The 17,969-nt window shown below is 36.3% G+C and overlaps 1 protein-coding gene and 1 long non-coding RNA gene across 2 annotated transcripts in view; both read right to left on the reverse strand.

The window, feature by feature from the left end:
- The window catches only part of si:ch211-186j3.6, a 453,204-nt gene that overhangs the window by 350,463 nt on the left and 84,772 nt on the right, over positions 1–17,969 (reverse strand). The gene's annotated exons all lie outside the window — the stretch shown is intronic.
- LOC147843175 (uncharacterized) lies at positions 12,978–15,525 on the reverse strand. The gene is made up of 4 exons (XR_015496149.1): positions 14,322–15,525; positions 14,062–14,147; positions 13,697–13,739; positions 12,978–13,596 (listed from the first exon to the last, which is right to left on the reverse strand). It is a non-coding gene; the product is annotated as an uncharacterized LOC147843175 (long non-coding RNA).

The raw sequence follows: 17,969 nt of genomic DNA on the forward strand, positions 1-17,969 counted from the left end.
TGTATTTAAAGTGATGGGAAACAAATGGCATGTCCACACTGCCCCAACAAACTAACATTACTGTATGTGTGCTGCTATTCACCTTTCACAAAGGATGCTGAACAGAAAATAGTTGAACATCCACATAAACCGCTGAACCCAACATTTTTAAAAAACTACAAGCACACACACACACACACACACACACACACACACACGCACACACACACACACACACACACACACACACACACACACACACACACACACACACAAGTAAACAGACAAACAAACATATCTCCTTCTGTTCTGCCCCAAATACACCACAACAGGAGAACTATTTCTCGCCAGTTTGAAACATTTGAAACATTAATTAAATATTATTTTATTTTTTATTTTTTTAAATGACTAAGATAAACTTTACCATGTACTCAGAGAGGATGAATCGATGTCTAAACTAGCTGCAAATAATGTATACACCCTACCACACCATAAGAAATGGTTTATATATTATAACAAATTAACAAACAAACAAATGGTTATGTGAAATTAGAATTGATGATGTCTCTTCTCGGATGGGATGTCGGGCCAAAACAACAGTTACCATGGGCAAACATTGGCACGCACGCCCTAGTTTGGGCATCTCTGGGCTAAACTTTAATTTATTTGCAGCTCTTTTTTAAAGTATATGTATATGTATATTCTATCATAAATAGAAAGTAAATAATAATAATAAAACTTAACGATAATACAACTACAAAACATGTTACTGACTGTTTTATTGTTATTTACAACGAGACAGCTCCAGATGAATAGATATATAGTAAGTTGGGGAATTTATTTATTTTTTATGAGGGGTTGGTGGGGTGTTGGGGGTAGGGGCTGTATTATGTGGTGTGGTATCTTTTATTTCATATCTCAATGTTGACAGGTGACAGGTATGCACTATATATATACTCGAGTGATTAATATCTGTATTTGCACTCTAATCAATCAATCAATCAATCAATCAATCAATCAATCAATCAATCAATCAATCAATCAATCAATCAATCAATCAATCAATCAATCAATCAATCAATCAATCAATCAATCAATCAATCAATCAATCAATCAATCAATCAGTCAGTCAGTCAGTCAATCAATCAATCAATCAATCAATCAATCAATCAATCAACCAACCAATCAATCAATCAATCAATCAATCAATTAACCCAACCAATCAATCAATCAATCAATTAACCTAACCAACCAACTAACCAATCTACCAACCAACCAATCAATCAATCAATCAATCAATCAATCAATAAATAAATAAATAGATAAATAAATCTGTGCAATATTCATTACATTCAGCATCACTCCACTAATGCACTTGTATCTGCACACACTCTTTCTATGGAGTTGGCAAGGATGCTTACCTCATCGTCTTGGCAATGACTTGTTGAGAAATTATCCCAGACTGCACAAACATTTTAAGACTAAACAAGCGCCAACTGAACATGTTCAGTCCGGTGACAACAGATGCCAACAAACAACAACAAGCGCCAACACAGAAAGCACACTAATGCAACACAACCGAGAAACCACTGGATGCTGATGTCTGTTAGTATTCTGATGCATGTCACAATACATTTGCTTATCCATTCACACTCACATACTTAACACTCATTCTAGATCAGATTAACTACTTCACCGGAAAGCTAAAAAAGCAGACGGTGTCAACGTGGCAGCAGATGGTCAGACAGGTTTAGAAACACTCAGTAAGTTGAGCGATGATGCAGATGTTACAGAAATCTAACGCTCTTAACTAGTGCACAGCAATGAGACGTGCCTATCATTCATCCGGCCTTCTCTTTGAACGCACATCAAAGAGAATTGTTTTAATTTGAGCAAATGCTAACAGAATGTTCACAAAGACAGTTGTGTCTCTCCAGGCAACATCAGATGCTGCTGTTAATTAAAACTACACACATTAACACAGTCAAAAGCAAGGAATATACCCGTGTAAATTGAATCAAGTTTTGGGCCAATACAATAGTTTCATCACAAATAAAAAGACAGAACTGCTATAGTTCAACTCTTATAGACAAAGAGTCACAAATAAATTAAAGATGTTGTATTTTCAAACATGTACACTTATATTTATTAATATTCATTCAATAATTCAATCATTCATACATTCATTCATTCATTCATTCATTTTGTACAAGATGTAAAAAACAGACCTTGGAACTAAAAAAACAACACAGTTCTTTGTGTTTACATGAACTGTTTCCTGTTCAAGTCTCTTTGTTCAGATCATTGTGCTCAGTAATGTGCCTTTGACCTTTATTATTTAAATGTTGATAAAACTTTGAACTATGATCGTCTCTCAGGTACGAACACTAGAGTCAACATTAAGATTGTTTCTCAAAACACAAATGCTAAAGAATTGTTGTATGGCCTTAATACAGTTGTGACATTTAAACTAAACTGAACTGATCCAGTTTCAATTGAAGCAGATCTACACCAACATCTTACACTACTCTCATGCCTGCCCGAATTGCTGGAATTTTCCACAATCTGAAATGTAAGTGCTTTTACTCTCTTTTCGTCATCTATGTTAAGCTGCTTTGACGCAATCCACATTGTAGAAAGCAATAGAATTAAAGATGAATTGAACCGAATTGATGGTGAATCACAGACATTAATATGTTTATAAGGACAAACAAACAAATGTCAGGGCATCTTTTATTTAAAATACAGTGGGTGACACTTCAAAAGGACCATACTGCTGTGTGTGGTGCCGCCGCAGCACTAAGGGATTAAGAACATGTTTTTAGGTGTATCAGCAGTTTGCGACTATTCCACCATGAGCCACAAAGAAATGGGATGTGAACAGGCAGACATATATAGTAGCTGTAAAGACCATGCTTAATGTAAATGAAGATGAAATAATGAAACAAAGCATTATGATTCCTTCATTTCTTATTAAAAACTTGTTAACAAACTTTATTATCATTGCAAACGTGTTAAATGCAATGATGATTCATTTTGTAAAGTAAAACAAAAAAAAAAAAAGTAAAATGAAAGTACAAACATACATACATAATTAAAGCAGCATTTTAGCCTAAATATAGAACAGTGTACAGTGTTTGTTATTTGAAAGGAATAGGATAGTCAATAAATAAGCTTTCCATTTACATTTTCTTTGTTGATTATATTTTACTTTCTTATTTTACTGTAAATAAATAACCTAAATAATGTTCTTGAAATACAAATGAGATATACTAATAGAACTTACTGAGCTTTGTTCTGCAATAATAACCACTTGGTTGTACTTTATCCTGCTTGTTACATGGATACTTGCCACAAAACTAATAAATTAGAAACCATGGTTCTTAGCCATAATAGTGTACTAAATATTTATTTAAAAGCAGAAACAAAAATGGCTGAAAAGAGAACACACTAACCGACATATTATTCAGTCACAATGACTGAACAGTCGAAATAACATACATTGGAATATCATAACTAACCAATAACAACCTAGGATTCAAGTCATCCATGTAATAAATAAAAAAAATGATCTATATATTTTTGTCTTTCTACTCAAGTTTTCTAATTTTCCCCTTTAAAAGAAAACACCACAATCACAACAAAAGCAATACATATGATTTATGTACTGTGGGATAAACGGCTTGGCTAAGTGCCACAGAGATGATTGTGACAGCTGTGTGCAGGAAGGCTCTCTGTGCCGAACATCATCACCCTACATAGCCTATGACCGGGTCAGTCACCGGCTAGAGATAAGAATATTACACACAATAGATCAGTAGTCACATTCAACTTAGTGAGACAAAGAAAGGTACAGGGCAGTGGTCCTACAAAAAAGGGCCTTTAACATCAAACACTGCTATATTTTCTATATTTACTTTTATTTTAGGAGCAGGGTTGTAAACAACTAGTACAATAAGTTAGATGTGTTATATTATGAGGAAAAAAAATTCTTTCTGTTTAGAAATAAGCTCTTTTTACAAGTGACCTACAGTTAAATGGTTGAGTTTTACCATCTTTTAGTCTATTCGGTCAATCTTCAGGTCCGGCAGGAGCCCTTTTAGCTATAGCCTAGCACAAATCATTGAATATATGGAATATACTCCACAAAAATATCATGCAGCACCTGAAAATAGTGCACTCAAAAATCTTTTTTCTTTTTTTTTTTTTTTTTAATTTAAACTAGCTACTTATTTAAAATCAGCTAAAACAATTCTTGAGATTTCATTGGGACAAACTAAAAAACTTTATGTTCAATCCACATAAATTTGTTAAAAGTGTTAAGTTAACTTAATCAATTTGTGTTGGGACAACATGAATGAATTGTGTGGAACACTGCAATTTTTACAGTGTATAGCTGGTTTGAGCCTCGGCTGGGTCAGTTGACATTTCTGTGTGGAGTTTACATCTTTTCCCCATGTTCAAGTGGGTTTCCTCCAAGGGTTTTCCTCCTCCTAAGCTGAATTGTCCATAGTGTATGTGTGTGAATAAGTGTGTATGGGTGTTTCCCAGTGATGGGTTGCACCTGGAAGGTCATCTGGTGCATAAAACATATGCTGGATAAGTTGGCAGTTCATTCTGCTGTGGCGACCCCTGATTGATAAAGAGACTAAGCCGAAAAGAAAATGAATGAATGAAAACTGGGTAGCAGCACTGTTTAATATCAATGCATGTTTGTAGCCTGGGTATGACAGCAACGTTTCTTGATTATTATTCTAAGGGTCGCCGTATACGTAAAACAAACTGCAAAAAATTGCCAAAAACTACTAGTCATCAACTATATTTTTGGCCTATTTTTGTTTAAAATTTTTTTTTAAGAAGACAACAGTTTCTTATTCATAAAGTAAAATTCATTGCAGACCAACTTCAAACTTGAAAAGCACACAAATAAAGCCATTATAGAGTACATTTAACCCACGCAGATGCTTAAATGTATAAATGACACACTTTTTATATGGTTTTATCTAAATAATTTTTTTTTTAAATATCTGGGAATTCTAAATGAGACAATTTTAGTAAAAGTAAACGGGGCCATTTCCCCCCGTTCAATTGTTAAATAGAAAAAAAAAAAAAAAAAAAAAAAATATATATATATATATATATATATATATATATATATATATATATACGTTTTGGTAATTTTTAAATTAAGATGCTAATCCAGGGTTGTCCAAACTCAGTCCTGGAGTCTAATTGGGGTGGAACTCAGTCTAATCGTAGTTGAAACTAAACTCTGCAGGACACCAGCCCTGGTCTAATTCAATTTAATTATTAATTCAATTCACAGTCTGCTCCCACCAGACTCAGAGTATGGCTAAATGGATAAAAAAAAGTTACAACTCAACAGTATAACTCTACATAACTCTATATAAAAGAGAGTCTAGATAGAAAAGTGGGGTATTCCTTTAATGGCATCTCCAACCTTTTCTTATCATAGAAATGTGACTAACACAAAACATAAAACAAAAGTTGTGATATTTTCTTTTTCCCTACTGTGCATGAAGCAGAGTTAAATGGTTTCATAAACGATACACAGGTAAAGGTGAGACTGGAATATGTCCAGCTTGAACTGACGACAGGTTATAAAACACCATCAAAAAAGAGCAATGTAGGAGGATGAGAACATATTTTTGACAAAAATGTATAAACGCATATGAATTTTAACAAGACAATCTGGTGCACAGATAAGTTATTCATAATGAATGGACCAGTGTTATATTAAAATAAGAATTGTCATCTCAAATAGTAAAGTGTCTTTAATTTTCAGACTCAAAATCTGAAATATAATAGTTGTTGTTTGCATAAGCAAAATAATATGAGTTGCAGTGCGATATGGCTGTATATCAGTACTGGTGGGGGCATGCGTGCTTTAGTTTCCCACCAGTGACACAAAACACATTCCTGATTTGCGAGTCCCATCCCACAATCAATACACTACAATTACTATAGTATAAATACTTAATACACTACAATTACTATAGTATAAATACAGCACTACAACATACAAAAAAAGAGAGATCGACTTAGAATTTCCCTCACTAGTTTTATAATGATTTGATTAGCTGTAGTTTGAAATTACGCTGAGTTTTTCTTCTCTAAGGGCTTATTATGTGGTTTCTGTCACCATCTTGTTAATGGACAACGTCAACCATCTTTGCTCTGCTCAAAATATGAACTATCCTCATAAATAAACTGCATAGTTGCAATCTAAACAACTACATTCTCGCCTAAAAAAGCTTCAAAAGTACATTACGTTGTCCAACACCAGCAATATTTGTCAAGCTGCTGTAAGTTTATTGATCTGCTGTCACTTTATGTAGGCGGAGTAATACACAAGAGTGAAGAGGCTGTACAGGTTCTGATATTGCAGAATATTGCACGGCAATCAGCCAATCAGATTTGAGAACCAGACAGTACTGTTGTATAAAATATATGAAAAATAAAATAAAAACAATGCACACGCACATCTTGATGAGAATTTCATCTAACCACTGAAAGCTTATCCAAGTTGTCTTTCTGTTCCTCATATATAATTGTTTTCTTGCTTTCCTGCCGAGTTGTAAAAACTGGAACTAAACCCCATCAAGCTCTAAATGAGGAACTGGCATTAAGAGGAATAATTTGAGCTCACGCTGTGCACACTCTGATCTTCACAGCGCGTGAGTGTGCGCTTGGCTGTTCGACAGGGAGGGAGGGCAAGATCAACCGTGTAGATCTCTAAGTCTTTACAATAAATGTAAGAGAAGTCATAGGAAAAATAGAAAAGTAGAGCAGTAGAGGAAGAGATAGGGCATTATTTTGGATTATTTCTAAACACTTCTAGATTACAAAAATGCCAGCAAACGGCCCTCGTCTACGCAACCTCCCTCAAACACATACATCTCTTCTCTGCTGCACTAAAAGCACAGATTATCTTTGTGACATTTGTGTAGCTTTTCCTTAAATATGCCTCAAATCCAGCTTAGCACACTGAAAATTATCAGACATACACTCAGCCTCCAACTCTCCCACAGTACAGCCTCTAGAGAGAGAAAGAGAGAAATAGTAGACAGCTTGCCAGAGGTCTTGAGAGTCATTGGGCTTTTTATATATGGTCTTGAGTGACAGCAGCCTTACATTGTACAGCGATGATCTCCACACTTACAATTCCGGTACATTTCTATACTACCACTGCAATATATGGATCCATTACATCCAGAATCGCTTCAGCTCTGTCTCTCGTCTCCCTCTACACTTTGCCGTCCCTCACCATCTCTGTTTTATCTTTAATATGAGAAGGAAACAGCGCCTCTTAAACCCAAGGATGTTACCCCAAGTGCGGAGAACCTAGAAGTTGTGGATCTTGGGAAATCAAGGGGGGAAATAACAAAAAAAAATATATATACAACTGGCACGGCACAAAGGTTTGTTTTGGTTTCAGAGCACTGTATTTTTCTCTCTCACTAACTCAAAGGCAGCGTATCCTTTGGGGCAAAGTGAAGAGAGATTGTAGACCGGCCTTGATACCTGTGCAGCCCTGCAGTCAACCCATATAACTGCCAGGAAGATACACGGCTCACGGCCCCAGGAAGAGCGGCCCCTAATTCCCCCATTAGTCTCAATAAGGGACTTGCTGTTAGCGTAAAGGGGTTATGATGACATTATTGGGGACTGTGATGGTGGGGATCTAATGAGGCACCAGGGGGCTTCACGTGTGCGAATGGTGGAACAAGATCAAGCCTCTAGACGTGACCGACGGGCCGGTGAGATGGACAAGCGCTGGCCTGAGTTCCCCTGATGAAGGACTGTGCACTTTTATTACTGTACACACAAGCTGTTGTGTTGCCCTTGTTTGTTCAGGTGGAATTTTTGATGGTGTCTCGGTGGGAAGAAAGAAAGATGAGGTAGGCAGCTTTGGCGAGCAACAGAGAAGCTGGAAAAACGTTGCTCAGTGCTTTATCTTTGTATCATTGTGATGAACATGATTAAAAATATGGGTGTGCACGAACGGTTGAATACTGGATCTGAAAAAAATTATTGCGATAATAAAAAAAACTATTACAAAAATGCTGCGTCCCTGAGATCTCGAAAAGACAGGCTTTAAATTTTATGGAGGGAGACTTGTTTAGGGAAGTCCTGAGAGTTACATTCCCTCACAAAATAAAACAATGAGAATACTCCTAACACTCTAAATTGTTTTGTCAAATTCAACCTGTAACTCACTGTGTTTACATGCACGTGAATAATTTAGTCACAATAGGATTCTGCCAATACTCTGATTAAATATTACTTTGTCTAAACACAAGTATACCGAATGGACCCAATCATTAATTCATTCATTTTCTTGTCAGCTTAGTCCCTTTATTATTCCGGGGTTGCCACAGCGGAATGAACTGCCAACTTATCCAGCACATTTTTACGCAGCGGATGCCCTTTCAGCCGCAACCCATCTCTGGGAAACATCCCCACACACTCATTCGTGAACACACACACACACACACAGACACACACACACACACACACACACACACACACTCATACACTACGGACAATTTAGCCTACCCAATTCACCTGTACTGCATGTCTTTGGACTGTGGGGGAAACCAGAGTACCGGAGGAAACCCACGCAAACGCAGGGAGAACATGCAAACTCCACACAAAAACGTCAACTGCTCGAACGCTCGAACCAGCGACCTTCTTGCTGTGAGGCGACAGCACTACCTACTGCCCCACTGCATTGCCCTGGACCCAATCAACATATAAATAATTTTATACGTATGTTAAAGGTAGATTTACACCTAAATGATATATTTTTATTCAAATTTTCATGTTGCATTTACACTGTCATTTTTTTGTGTGAAGCAAATCTTGTAAATAAAGGCTGGACTACTGCAATGCTTTTCTAGCTGGACTTCCATCTTGCTTCCGTAGACCCTTACAATAGGTGTTCAATGAGCCTAAGGCCCCGTTTACACTAGTGCGTTTTAGTTTGAAAACGCATAAGTTTAGCTACGGTTACGCCATCCGTCCACACTACGCCGGAGTTCTCGAGCGCCGAAAACTGAGCTTTTTGAAAACGCTGGAGAGGCCGTTTTCATTCTGAAACGCTGCTGCTCCGTCTCAGTGTGGATGGGGAAAGACGGATACATCTGAAAAGGGAGGCGGGGCTGCAAACGTTCGCCTATCTGATTGGGGCTTTTCCTGAATATTAAGTAGCCTAACACACACAGTTCAGTCTCGCATCCTCTTCTTGTAAGTTAAGACTTCGCAAGGTTGATCAAGGCTGCAGTCTCCCCCTTCTCAGTTTGATATGGAAAACATACCGAGGACACGGGTAAATCTTCAAAGGGAACAGTGTACTTTATAACTTCATTCACATCACCTTGGCTACGTTGTTTCACTTTCTCAACAATAAAATGTAAACATGATTTAAGGAACTGCCTATTTTCTTTTTAATATTAGCAACTTAACAGACAGCAGAAATGTTGAGGCGCCGTGCTGCATATATAAGCGTCATCTTCACTGTGTGGATATTTATAACAAAACGGAGCCGATAACAACTGCCTCCTTTCAATTTCAGTGAAAATACGAAACATACCCTCTCTTTTACTGAATATAAGTTTTAATAATTGACAATTATAAAAGTATAACATATAATAAGTTTATACATTGTAGGAAATAAAGGCAAGCGATCAGTCAATGTACTTGGATTAATCATTAACTTATCTTTGCACTTAACCAAAACATGTTACCCGTGAACAAGTAACTTAATAGATTCCAATGACCAAAGTCAGGGAATATGTCGTTAGATAAAGACAACAACATGAATGAAATATCACGTTTAGCAAATATAGTGAGATTAGATCCAGCGGGAGATGCGTGATGAGCAGTCCGACAAGCAGAGCTCTCATCTGGGTAGAATGCTGGAGCGCTTGCCCGAAAGTGTGTGTGTGGTCACGTGATGTGCGTTTTCAGCGTTTTGGTGTGGACGGAGAGCAGTTCAGAAACGCTGGGTAAAACGCGAGTGTGGACGCGGATCGTTTTCATTCTACAACGCCGTTTTAAAACTAAAACGCACTAGTGTAAACGGGGCCTAAGAGAACACCTCTCTTTATCTCTCCAAATTGGTTACCGGTTTAGGCTCGTCTCAAGTTCAATGGCCCTATCATACACCCAGTACAATAAGATGCAAGAAGTGTTTGATGCGTTTTGTTGCTATTTTTAGACCAACGCAACCCTAATTTTTACATTTTGCACCAAGTTTTTAAAAATAGCAAAACCATTTGCACCACTTTATGGACTTTGTTCTGGCGTCAAAAGGAGGTGTGTTAAGGTGCATTGTTGGTGCGTTGCTATTTTAAACTGAAAGAAACCACACCATTGACCGGCTAAAAGCTCGACTATAGTTCAGCAGAGATCGTGTTAGTTGTGCGCCTATGCAGGTCTAAACGCTTACATATTGCTTAATACACACAGGATGTACAGCAATATACAAATATTTTTGCATATGAAAACAATTTAAGAATTAAAATGTTATAGAAACTATTATTTTCTACATAAATATAAAAGCCACTACCTCAATGTCTACACCTCGGGGGTATTTTTTCAGTTCATTCATGACAATTTGCATTAGTATACAATTAATATTAGCAATATTATTTAATATATACATATTTATATTTGTTTTAATAAAAACAAGTTTTTCCACCTGTCGGGTTTTGGAGACGTCTGTATTACCATATGGGGCATAAGAATAGGATGTTTGTTTGAATATAACTCCAATTACTAATTATAATTTGTTGTATTGTTCATTTTTTTTTTCTGGAAACTAGAACTGAATTTAGAAATAGTTTTAAAACAAATATTTACACTTAACAAACTGAATTAAATATGTAGGCTGGTAGATGCCTTCAGTGGAGTGCGTACAACACCATTTCCTTATCAATGAAAGTAAAGGAGTAAAGAGTAAAAGTAAAGTAAAGATAAAGTAAAGAGGCAGAATAGAGGAGGTTCGTTCTTTATTCTCACGCTGCAGATGGTCTGTTTAACTATTCTTGCTAGTAAAGTGCTTAGTTTTTCCACTTACAAAGTCTGCCATTTTAAATAACAAATGCATCATGGCACCACGCAACTGACTCTTAAAGAAATATGAGAAGAAACTCTGATTGATTTAATACAAGTTCTGCTCAAAACACACCCATAACTCATTAAAAGAATAAGCACAACACGGTTAGACCATGTGTCGTGGCGCAAAGCATCTTTTTTCATCCTTAAAATAGCAAAAGTGGATTTGGACATGCCTTTAATGCTTTTGCGCCATGCACTTTAGACCTTGAGCCTAGATTGTTAAAAACAGCCCTGTATCACTGATGCTTGCTAATAGGAAATCTACCAGCACTGTACCCTTTTACATCCACCTGCTCCTCAAGGTCTACATCCCCTCCAGGCCTAGTCTAGTCTAAATCCCTCTAAGCCTCCCAATTGTGCTGATATTCCTCAAATGGTAAGTGAAGCGATATAAAAATGATAGCTAAAAACAAACTTCATTGCATTTGCATTCTGTATAATGATGAACATTTCCAGAACATTTCAGTTTGATTTGCTGTGTATAAAAGTTTTGGTTGTGTACCTTTTGTATATTTTAATTTGTTTATTTTTTATATTTTTTTACTAAAAACACACGACACATAAGCTTGTAAGCTTGTAAATATTAATAAGTTTGATTAAAAAAATAAGCATGATTAAAAAATGAAGGAAGTTCTAATTAAATTTTAATTCAATAAATGAACATTCAAACATTATTATTTTAGTTATCTTTTTTAAGTGTGTACATAATTGAATGAAATAATACTGAAAAATGTTAATGCCTATATAATTGTGTAAAAACAACAACTTTTTAGGACCATCATAATGAAACTAGAATTGAAAACGTCTTCATGTAATCACAGAAACTTGATCATACACCTTCATTGTTTTTTCCAAGAGTTACTCTACTGCTCAGGAGGCTGGTGGGCACCTGGGGAAATACGGCTGGATGGCTCACACCTGCAGAGTTGGATGAAAGCGCAGAGATTACTGCGCTCCAGGGGATGCTGGCCACATGCACTACTGCTGGCCACGCTTCCCATGCCTGCTGTATTTAATAAGGCAATGCAGGAGAGAGAATGAGAAATGGAGAGATGCGCACACCCTGAGGAAAAGCAAATGGCTTGGCTGAAAACTCAATGTAAAATGAGACTAAACAAGAAATGAGAGGAAAACTAGAAGAAAACCCAAGAATGTGTCATATGAACTAGGACTGCATTCTAAGGATCTGTTCACATTAGGGATGATTACTTCCAAGGAGCTAAATGTACAATTTGAATATGAAGGTTATTAGCGACACCGGTGGCCATTAAGTGAGCTGCAGCAACATATTGCTCATATTATGATTTTTTACAATATAGGTGAAAGCAAAAAAAAACTACTATGTAACAATATATTATGTAAAAGTGTGTTGCATACCTAACCCCTCAATAACAAAAGTTAAAACCAAAACAATTTGACAGAAGTGAGAGAACATCAGTTAAGAAAGCATCTGATCACAGAGATATATATCATTTCAGCATCAATATTGCAATGTGTGTGTCCACAATAGTCAGATCGCAGGATGTGCAATGTTGAGTCAGCATTATAATTGTTCAACAATTGAGTTTACATGAGATTTCTGGAGTCATTACAATGTATAACTATAGCAGAGTGAAACTATCATTTGCATGTGTTTTAAAGGGAGTTAGTCAAAGGTATTCAGGTACACAGCAAAAGATGGGGACCCAAAACAACTCTATGGGTGTTAATTTCAACCCTTTGAAAGTGTCTCATGGGGTCCACTCAAAACAGAGTTAAATCAACACTTTCAAAAGGGTTGGCACATTGACACCGAAGTAAGGGTTAATTTTAACTCTGGGCAGAGTTAAAATATGTAACTATTTAACACCCCCTGGTGTAATATATTGTTATTTTATTCAACTCTCTTGAGTGTAAATATGGTAAAAAGGTCAAATAGACTGTAAATTACAAAAGAAAAAAACATTTTATTTGAAAACATTCACCACTTCAACAATTCATTCAGTTTTTAAAATGCAACAATATGTCAAATATGCTTTAAATGTTTTATTAGTACAGACAGTATTAACAAAATATGTATGACCAGTGCTCAAAAAGGCTGTTTCAGTCCTTTGGTCCAAACTTGATGTTTCATCAGAGCAATTTGAAAGTTCAATATAGCGTCACTCATAGTTTTCTTCTGAACGCATAGTTTTCTTCTGAAATTACATTTTAAACAACTTGGCGTGCAAATTTTTCACTTCTGGTGTTTCCTTGTTCCTCCATATCAAACACAGCAGTTTAAATGAAGGTACAAATGCTGTAAACTTGTGTGAAAACAAACTGGAGCTAGGAAATCTCATCAAGCATGTCCTGTGAATGAAGTGCTTCCCAGCCACAGGATGACCTTTTTATCCATGACGATGTAGTAGCTGCTGATCGCTCGTCTGGTGGTTCCTGATGCACGGATATAGGGTGATGCTCATCTAAGAACTCTTCAAGACTCCAGCATGACTAAGAAAAATGTTTAAAAAACAAATTGCAATCAAATTCTATATGATATATTTAAAAGAACATTTAAAGTAAATGAAGCATTCAAGAAATCTAAACTCACCTTTTGAAAATCTTCATGATGATCCACAACTTGACTCTCCCAGCTGGTTGAGGTGACAGGATATGGAAAAGTAGAAAAAACACATACATCACTGTTGGATCTCCAAAAACAATTAGGTTAACCACTATGACTAGAACTGGAAAAACAGGCAGCTGTCTGTCCAGAATCCTGAATTTAACACAACACTTGGAGCAAAATTTAGAGGAGCTTAAAATCTTTTATATCATTTAGTGATGCTGATTTCCCCAAAATATTGGCCACAGTGTAAAAAATATTCATAAACTTACAGTTTTCTGTAAGCGTGTGCGTGCATGTGTGTGTGCGTGTGTGTGTGTGTGCGTGTGTGTGCGTGCGTGTTTCTTTACCAGATTCAACTTGTTAGGCCCTTTCAGGTCCAGTATTGATGCCACCTTTCCTGGAGTCTAGCAGATGTTTCAGGTCCAAATATAATCTAAAATATTAGGATAAGCAGAAGAGGAAAAGTGCAAAGCAGAGTAAAACATTATTTAAGTAACAGTTCACCCACAATACAAAACTTATCACCTTCATGTCATTTCTTATTCTCTAATGCTCTAATACCCTCTCAGCTTATTGTGAAACAAATACAGAACTTTATCAAACATACCTTCATTATTATCACCACATATGACCAAGAAGGTGTGCTTGGTCATTTCACCAACTCTGGAAATACACCATCCGTCTCTAATCAGCCACCGTCACAGGGTCTTGTGTTATTGTATAGAGAACTGTGGCAGTTAAAAAAAACAACAAAAAATTAGTATCTAACACATATGCATAACCTTCAGATAAAAAAGAGAGATAAACATCACAAAGTATGCCTCACACTTTTTCAGATATCTTTTGATTCAGATGTTGATTATTGATAATAAATCTACAAATGAAACCTGTATCATCATTAGGCTGCTCAAATATGAATCAGTTGATTAATTTTACAGACAGGTGGCTGTTTACAACGCACTAAATTGTCTTTAATAAAACGGAAATGTTGTGTACATGCTAAGTTTAGCCTATAGTTTTAAGCACAATATCATGTGGGAGAAAAAGCTTGACTAAGATGTTCCTGACTACAGAGATAGCCTAACTTACTAACGTCAGACATCCCGAGTTGGGAAAAGTCATTGTCGGGGGATACAGAGTTGATTTGCGGGAGGTAGCGGGAGAGATGAGTACCTGAAGAACAATGAGATGAGTTGCGCGCGACGTACCTAAAGAGCGGTGGGGGTGACTTGCACGCGACGTACCTGAAGAGCTGGGAGGGATGCGGTGGAGAGGGGTGTGCAAAGTGTTTAATGACCGGGCGGGAGACGCGCGATTTCCATGAGATTATCATTCATTTGCGGGCATCTACTTGGGCATCTGAGAGTCTCTGTGCATTTGCGGGAAAACGTTAACGTTAGTCCCGCAACTTCCGGGAGACTTCTGTAACGTTAAATGTCTGAGAAAGTGCAAACGCGGTCATTTAAAGACATTAATGTTAACATTCCGACTTTAATGGTTGTCAACACTTAATATAATTCAAGCGTAACTGTTACGTTATCACACGAGTCTATGAACTAACGGTAACGTATATGGACGGCCACGAATGAACCAGTTTAAAAGGCCCGCGGTGTTTAAAATAACCAAATTAACGTACACGAATAACAAACAATCATATGTTTTAGTCAGGAAGCCTTTTACAAGTAAGCATGTTCATTTACTCACCAGATATGTTTTAGAAACTCTCCAGAGCTTATGGAAACCGTCCTGTGTTGGCGTTAGCATCCGGGCAGAGTAGGCTAGGCGCTCCGGGGATTCCCTCGCTAGTTTGCTTCGAATTAAAGGAGAAGTGTCGATTTTATTTTACAGATGGGTAACAACGCACAAAATGGCATTAAGCGTGACAGAAATGTGTTGAACATGTACATTTGATGTTTTTATGCACTATGTATGCGTGAGCATATATAAAAACATTCTTGAAAAGAAGTCAATAGTAATGCAGTTAAGCTAGATACACAAACGACCATGAATGAACCGCAGAAGTTTAAAATTGTCACTCCATTCTAAAGTTAACTTAACAATATGTTTACAACTGTATTTCCTTAAAGAAAGTCAGTAAAATACCAACATTTAGGTAGTTTGACTCACCAGTTGCTGTTCTAAACCTCAGATGGAAAATGTCGTCTGGAAAATTCTTCAGTGACTGGGGCTGCATGAATTCCCGGATGTTGGAAATAACACCACCAAGTGTTGAAAAGTTAACTCCTTGATTTCGCACTGAATAAAATCAATTTTAACTCTTATTATATTCATTTATCAAAATCTAACTCTTTAACGTCAACACTTTACTCTGAAATGCTTCAACACCGAGAATTTAACTCTGATGAATTTGCTGTGTACAATATTGTAAAACATTTGTAACTTTAATAATTTTTTTTTAATGATTTATTAATAAAATGAAGACTATACAGTGTTATTTTACATTTCATTGTTAAATCTCTGTATCTGAATACTGTTTGACTTTCAGAAAAAAAAACATAAAGAACTTTTATTTGACTTTTTTCTTTGCTCTATTGTGATTATTTTTGCAATTTAGTTTTTTAAACATGATTCACACCCTTACAAAATCAACCCAACCAATCTGAATGATTTTTCACAAATAGAGCTATTCAAGCCATCTGGTGAAATTGTTTTCATATTGCAATATGCTTATAAAGTTTGAGTCTCTAAAGTTTAAACTATACAGATCCAGTTGAGTAAGGCATTATCTTAAGCTCTGTCTAAGATTCTGTTTCCCATTTCATCAAATGGATGAGAGGCTCTCAGGAATGTGTATAAACATCATAGATTTTACCTTCTGTTTGCAAAAAATTCCCAAGTCCTTCAAATAAAAGGCAGTCTAGGATTTCATAGATCACCTAGATGGTTGAGAAGGCTTAGTTTCATTATAAACAGTTCATAACTTTGGGGGAGAAGTGATGAATACATTTATATGAATAACCCAACCAAACAGCATCTTCTGGGACTTCTACACAAAGTCCTTACACCAATCAGTGCTTCAGGATGTCTTTGTTCATTCATTCATTCATTGATTCATTTTCTTTTTGGCTTAGTCCCTTTAATAATCTGAGGTCACCTCAGAGGAATGAACCGCCAACTTATCTAGCCTATGTTTTACACGGCGCATGCCCTTCCAGCTGCAACCCATCACACTCAGAAACATTCACACTCATTCACAGACACACACTTTTACGCTACAGACAATTTAGCTTACTCAGTTCGCCTATACCACATGTCTTTGGATCACCTGGAAGAAACAAACATGAACATGGAGAACATGCAAACTCCACACAGAAATCCCAACTGACCAAGCCGAGGCTCGAACCAGCAACCTTCTTGCTGTGAGGTGATCACGCTACCCAGTGCACCACTGTAACACCATTATAGTATATCAATATAAAACTAATAAAAGGGCTACCTTTAACAATGTCAATTATTTCGCTGGATTCATTGACAGACTTTGATAAAAACACAGTAACAGTACACAGTACCCGATAATTGTGTGCCTATAGCATATAAACTACAGTAAGCTTATTTACTGAACAGTATATTCTTTATCTGTGTAATGTAGTTATAGCTGAAATTTGTGGTGAGAAATTCTCTCAATAAAGTGCCAAAATCAGAATGATAATGTTTGTCAGTGTACATACACTGTAGAAAATATCTAGTAATTAATGTATGTTTTGTGTTTTCTGTTTATTTACAGTTGTGAATTGCATTTTAGGACCTTGATCTCTGCTCTGTTGACTTTTGATGTTAAAAATTCAACTCTGCAGTTTAACAAAGTGACTTTTATTGACATTTAAGTAGTTTGAGACAACATATTGTTTAAGAAGTAATATATAGACAACTAGAGAAGTAAAATGACCAGGTTTTTGCAGCTTAATATACACCAACCCAGGCAATATAACTTCAAACTATTAAAAATGTTCAGAAAAGTCACTTTTTCAATCTTTTCAAGGTTAAAAGTTGATTAAAAAATTACCAAGGTTCCATAATGAAATTCAAAAGCCTAAAAAATCATGAGTCACAAAATACAGAAAACTGTCAATGTACAGATTTACTTTACAGTATATAGAAATCTGTACAGAATGTGATAATATTGTCTATATTTTAGACATTTAGTTATTTTGATTAATTGCAACATATTGTGTACTTCATAATGGCAGACAAAACACAGCATGACATAAATTAACTTAAAAAAAGAAAGAAGGAA

The sequence above is a fragment of the Danio rerio genome, chromosome 7 (assembly GCF_052040795.2).
Source record: "Danio rerio strain M-AB ecotype USA chromosome 7, GRCz13ab, whole genome shotgun sequence".
Lineage (NCBI taxonomy): Eukaryota > Metazoa > Chordata > Actinopteri > Cypriniformes > Danionidae > Danio > Danio rerio.